General features: G+C 45.8%; 1 long non-coding RNA gene across 1 annotated transcript in view; it reads left to right on the top strand.

The window, feature by feature from the left end:
- Positions 1–1,465: 1,465 nt before the first annotated feature.
- The window catches only part of LOC116817730 (uncharacterized), a 25,316-nt gene continuing 20,752 nt past the window's right edge, over positions 1,466–6,029 (top strand). The window contains exon 1 of the long non-coding RNA XR_004371996.2: positions 1,466–1,542. This is a non-coding gene — a long non-coding RNA (uncharacterized LOC116817730). The remainder of the gene's footprint in view (positions 1,543–6,029) is intronic.

Below are 6,029 nucleotides of genomic sequence, written 5' to 3'. Positions count from 1 at the left end.
CAACTCACTAAATGGATATTCAAATGTAGGATCTAGTTTTGAAGGACATTTTTTCACAATAATAATTCGCATTGTATCAGTAATTATTGTCGGCCATGTACTTGGATCCGATCCTACGTCAGTCTTTCCACCTTCCAATAATTGTTCTTCATTTTTCGACTTGGATAACAATTCTTCATTTCTGGACTCTTCGGCTGAAGTAGTAAATCTTTGCATGGATTGTGATGTTCGTCTTTATCAGTTAGTGAAGATAATCTTCAGTCAGATTGCTGTTCATCTTTATCAGTTGATAAAGATAATCTTTGGTTAGATCGGTCTTCATCAGTTGATGAAGACTCACCTTTAATGCATTGCTTAGAGCTTTCTCCTTGATTGTCTACTTTTTTAAAATACATTTTTGAAGTACGAGATAGTTTTTGTAATTCTTTTTGCCATTTCTCTCTTTGTTGCCAGTAAGCAGCACCGGAAAGTCGTTTTCATTTTTGTCCCAGCATTTTAGCCCTATAACAACTGGCACCAATGCAAAATAGAAATTAGCGCAAATGGTGCCGATAGGGAAGCACAGTACACACACATAATCGTGATTTGAGTGACCGTGTCACAACGTGACATATTTTTCACGTCACACTCCTATGCACTACTGTACTTGCCGTAGGTAGTAAGGCACTAGTCATTGGGGCGAGAGAGCTCCCCATCAACTTGGATACACACTAGACCCAGCCCTGCTGGTGTTTTCACAGCGTTGAGGCCGCCCAGCTGGGAGCCCGAGGGGCATGCAATGGAGAGAGCTCTGGGGCTGGAGGAGCCAAGGAAGAAGTGCTGGGCTTGCTGGACAGATGCTGCACTTCTCTGCCAGGCCGCTCGCCCCCTGCGTGGGGGAGGCAGAAGGAGACTCCAGGCACTGGCACCCTGAGGCCACCCAGCTGGGACCCCAAGGGGCATGCAATGGTGAGAGCTCTGGGGCTGGAGGAGCCAAGGAAGAGATGCTGGACTTGCTAGACAGATGCTACCCCTCTCTGCCAGGTCACTCGCCCCCTGCAGGAGGGGAGGCAGAAGGACACTCCAAGCACTGGAGTGCTGTGAGGGGCTGGGGAGGGAAGCAACCTCTGGGGCTCCAGAACGCAGAAGCTCCCCAGGGGTCCCTGAGACCCTGCCACCCGACCCAACTCTTACCTTGCTGCGGATTGGGCCGAGATGGATTCATGTCCCATCACTGCCGCTCCCAGGGCCGAGGATTCGGGCTGCTGCTGGATCCGTCCTTGGCCTTCGCCACAAGCAGGGCTCAGCCTGAGCTGCCACTCCCCTTCGGGGAAGGAGGAGGAGGAGGAGGAGGAGGCAGGGACAAGTCCAGAAGGAGCGGCCGGCCCTGGCGCCATGTTCCCCCCGTCCTCTGCAGTTGGGGCAGGGCCGCGCTAGCAGTTCCCGCCTGGAGGATGGGGGGTGGCCGCTGCCCGCGGGAGAGCGGCGCAAACAAGTTGAGGAGCGGCCTGTCCTCTGCATCCAGGGAAGGGCCGCACTACCAGCTCCCACCTCTCTTCCGTGGTAAGCTGCCACACACACACACACCCCTCATTATGCCGCCCCATATATTTTGCCGCCCTAGGCACCTGCTTGTTTAGCTGATGCCTAGAGCCGCCCCTGCCTTCACTTTAAACATGCACTGAGAGCTGTACGGAACCAGTGCTCTTGTTCTGGTAGTGTACTATTTCCATTGTTTCAGCCAGCATTTCTCATATGCGGCCACCAGGGGCTTTTCTTATGGCCACAGCCTCTTGGGTGGTGATAGCAGGTGGGGGCGGGGCAAGAAGAACAAAGTAGTGGCCCCTCCCTGATGCTCCTGGATGCCCCACCTTGGTGTTGATTGCTGGAGCTGCCAGCAGGGGTTGGGCCCTGCTCCACTCTGGAGATACTTGGGGCACAACACTAGAGAAGCAGGAGTCAATGAGTTTCCCATGTTCCCAGGGGCTGGGGGTCAGGCTTTGGACTTTAGTCCCAGGCTCCGGCCACATGGCTATGGGCTTCATCCCTGGGCCCCTTCCTCCAGCCACAGGGCTTTGGGCTCTGGCCATGGGATTTCATGCTCCAGTCCCTCACTGCCTCCCCCACACACTGCCATTGCCGTGGCCACTGTTGCCTCCCCTGGCTCTCCATCCAGGGCTTAATTTGTCCCCAGGTTTGCTGGGACTGAATATGTCTGCTGTGAAAAGTGATATTATACTTGTATGTTTGTTAATATCACTTTTCACAGCAGACTCACTAGCTAGCAATAAATAAATTACAATGATTTGGATATGTATATGCACATATGTAGAGGTGGGCCTCACCCTTGTGGCGCCGCCTCCTGCAGGTGACTTCCAAGAATTAGCTTATTCCACCTCCGGAGTGCCCTCTGCAGGCCAGTGATCTACCTGTCCTCTGGCCCCTGTGTCCCTCCCTGGACCCCGGTGCCTCTTTATCTAGGGTGCTACCCTCTGGTAGTAACCCCCCAGATCTGGGTCTCACCATCCCAGGGGAACTCTGACCCACTATCCCCACCTCACCTCAGTCCTGGCTACTGCCAGTCATCACTTAGCCCCCATTCCCTGGAGCAGACTGCAGTGTATCAGCCACTCATCACAGGCAAAGGGGTTTGGACCTGCTGCCTCTGCCCACCCGTGGGCTGCCCCTTTGCAATCCCAGTACCCAGTTGGCTTTACCCTAGGCCTGCAGGCTGGGGGTTTCCAGGCCAGAACTCCCCAGCTCCTCTTGCCTGCCCCCAGCCCTGATCCACCTAGTGATAATAGTATTACAAAGAAAGCAATGGCTGTTGCATTTTGAGAGGTGTTCATATGATCTTTTCTTTTTTTCTTTTCTTTTCCTGCAATTATGTGCCATTTAAAATCATTAGATGTTCAGCAGAACTCCCATTTATTCTCCATGGGAAGTTCTCCTTTAAAATGGAAAGTACAGTCTGTTTTAAGAACATTTTATTTTAAAGTAAGATCGAGGATATTAGGAAAATATGATGGAAAGAATAGAACAACATGACAAGTAAACCCAGTTTGTCCCATTTAAAAGTTCAATTTATTTCTTATTGATCTTATCTCCTCATTATCTGTTACCTGATTAAATCTTATTTTTGATAAGTAACTTTTTGATCAGCATTGCCTGCCAGCATGGACCCAGCCAACATGTTCACACCCCACAGTGGAGGGTCACCATGGGACAAGGGTTGGCATTGATTACATTCTCATTAAATTCCCATCTCCCAGAATAGGTGGGGGAACCATGCACCAGATTGTGAATCACATTCTGGGTTTTGGTTTGTTCTTGGGACAGCACAGTTATTAGCCATCCCTTGCTCAGGGCTTGTAGCAAAGCCACACCAGAGCCCATAATGATGAACTGTTTCATAGATGATCACAGCATTTGAGTTGCATCCCATTTTGGTGTCATAAATAGGTTGGGATCAAAGAGAGAACTTCGGAGAATACTCCCACTTTTTGTTTCTCTAGTCTGTCCCCATCCATACTTCAAAGCAGTCTTCCTCACATTAACCTGTAGAAAGAACTGCTATTTGTTTTCACTCACACTGTTGGAAATGTTTCCATTTCTTTTCCATATTGCTGGCAACGCTCTTGTTGGGTTTTGTGTGTGTGTGTGTTTGTTTTTTTTCTTTCAGTACAGAGAAGTAAATAGGTTAGATTTTATTTTTCTTCTTTCCAAATGGCTGAAATGGAGTTTATCTCTACATACCTGGTAAACATGAAAAAATATATTTCGCTTACCACCAGTAGTTACTTCGGTACCTGAGGAGTAGCTAGAATTCATTAGGATAACACCAGAAGATTTTTTCTAGAGATACCACAGCTAAAATTTGCAAAAACATACACAGTCAGTATCAATTGGCCTACATTTTACAGTCAGACTACACAGATGGTCAGTGGCCAAGTCTGGACAGTTGTTTAGACCCATGTTGTTAGTAAATGGGACCTGTTCTGCTCTCTGACCCTGGTGGATGATGATGACATCAGATAGTGATGTCATTTTATTTGCCATCACCATTCCCCAAATTTAATTAATGTAGTCCAATCCGTATACTTAGGTTCTGATATTGCCCCCATTGTGATACTATCTAAAAGCTTGAGCTACAAACAGTTTCAGAAGAATCACAAAAAACATCCAATCAGTGCGTGAGCATCAACAATTTCACTTCAATATACAGTACATACAAATGCATCAGTTATCACAGGCACTTTTTAAATCAACAATACCTGAAATGCAGTGTGAGAAAATATCAGATTTTAAAAAATGGATTTTTTAAATTAAAAGCAGTTTAAAAAAATAAATGAAATACATTTTTCTTTTTAAAATTAAACATTTTAAATTACATTTTAAATTATGAAAATATAAGGCCTAAATTTACTCACATCTATTAAAATCACTCTTAAGTTAAACAAAAAAGTAATAATATCCAAGCAGTGCATGCTTGCTGCTGAGATTTTAAAGAAAGTTAGACTACTGAACTGGTAAAAGTACACCGGCTAAGCACCTGGAAGCAGAGTTTGTTGACATGCTAAACCAGATTTAGACAGCAGTAGCCACTTCTGCAGATGCAGAGAGAATATTTTTCTTCATTTCAATTTATTCAATTCACACAATTCAGTTCAATTAAGCGACTAGTTCATTTAAAGTTGAGAAATGGAGTGGGAGTTGAAAAAAGAAAGAAAGCTTGTTTTCCCTTTTCCAATCTGTGAATGAAAATGAGATGTGAGAGGCTATCTACTAGTTCTACAATCTTGAAAGACATAGTGACTCCAAACAATCAGTTCAAATCTTTAACTCCAGATGACGCTTCCTTTGTTTAATAAATCAGCTAGTTTTAAATGCAAAACATGTTTTGATAATAGCTTTATTTAACTAACAACAACTATTTGAAAAGTGCACTTTTATTTGAATTCCGAGTTTTGTCCAAATAGAACTTGACACAAGTCAAGAGTAAAATACTAATCATCAATAAATAAGAAATGTCATGTGCCATTTTCAAATACAATAAAAGTAAAAATTGAAATTCTGAACAATCTTATGTTAAGCTATATAACTGATTAAATGTGCACAGATATTATTTACCTCCTGGTTAACAAAAAGGACAAAATGTACTGTAAGGGCTATATTTATGTAAGCAGAGTCAGGATGAGCTCTACCCTGACAACTGATGGTGAATTATGGGTAGTGTGGAAAGAAATTTCAGGTATTTGCATTGGCACACCTACCCCACCTAGCATAGCCCACGGCAGCCTGGGATGTTTATTTTGACAGCTCTGGGATCCCCAATTTCTTTGTTACTGGGGCAGGAGGAATAAAGTGTTGTCACCCTGATTATGTAAATGAGGAACTATGAGACTGCTTTATGACAGAGATGTCTCAACATCAATTAAGTAGCACTTGATAGACTAGGGACATGGGTGCCAAAACCCAGTGAAAGGAGGGAGGTTTGGGGACTGGTGTGTGTACCTGATGGTATGGGCCCCTTTTGAGGGCCTGGAACACCAATTGCACATCCTTCTCTCTCCACTGTTGAACAGCACAGCTAATTTTGATTCCATTAGGAGTCCATCTAGAGGCTGTTAAGCTGAATTCACATTGGGTCAATGTTGCACCAGCATCAGGGCTCCCCTATTACAAGCTGAAATTGCTAAAAGAGCTAAGCTTACTGAGCTGAAATCACTGAGTACTGTGTTAACTAGTGGGGGAGCCTGAAGATCTATTGCTAAGCGGCTTGCAGAGCGGAGCAGTTTGCAGCATGTTGGAGCAGCCCACGGAACAGTGAGCGGAGTGGAGCAGTTTGTGGAGACGGCTGGAGCGGCTCATGGGTCGGCTGGAGGAGCAGCACAGTTGGTGGAGTGGAGCTGGTCGTGGTGAAGGCTGCAGCAGAACTCCACAGAAAGGTGGAGCAGTTGGCCCTGGCCCACGTAAGGTGCCCCTTAACACCCTGTGTGTGCCCCCCCTCATTTCCACCCAGGCTGGGAGGGTAAAACTCTGCAGATAAA

The sequence above is a fragment of the Chelonoidis abingdonii genome, chromosome 19 (genome assembly GCF_003597395.2).
Source record: "Chelonoidis abingdonii isolate Lonesome George chromosome 19, CheloAbing_2.0, whole genome shotgun sequence".
Lineage (NCBI taxonomy): Eukaryota > Metazoa > Chordata > Testudines > Testudinidae > Chelonoidis > Chelonoidis abingdonii.
This window is presented reverse-complemented; position numbering and strand designations above follow the sequence as displayed.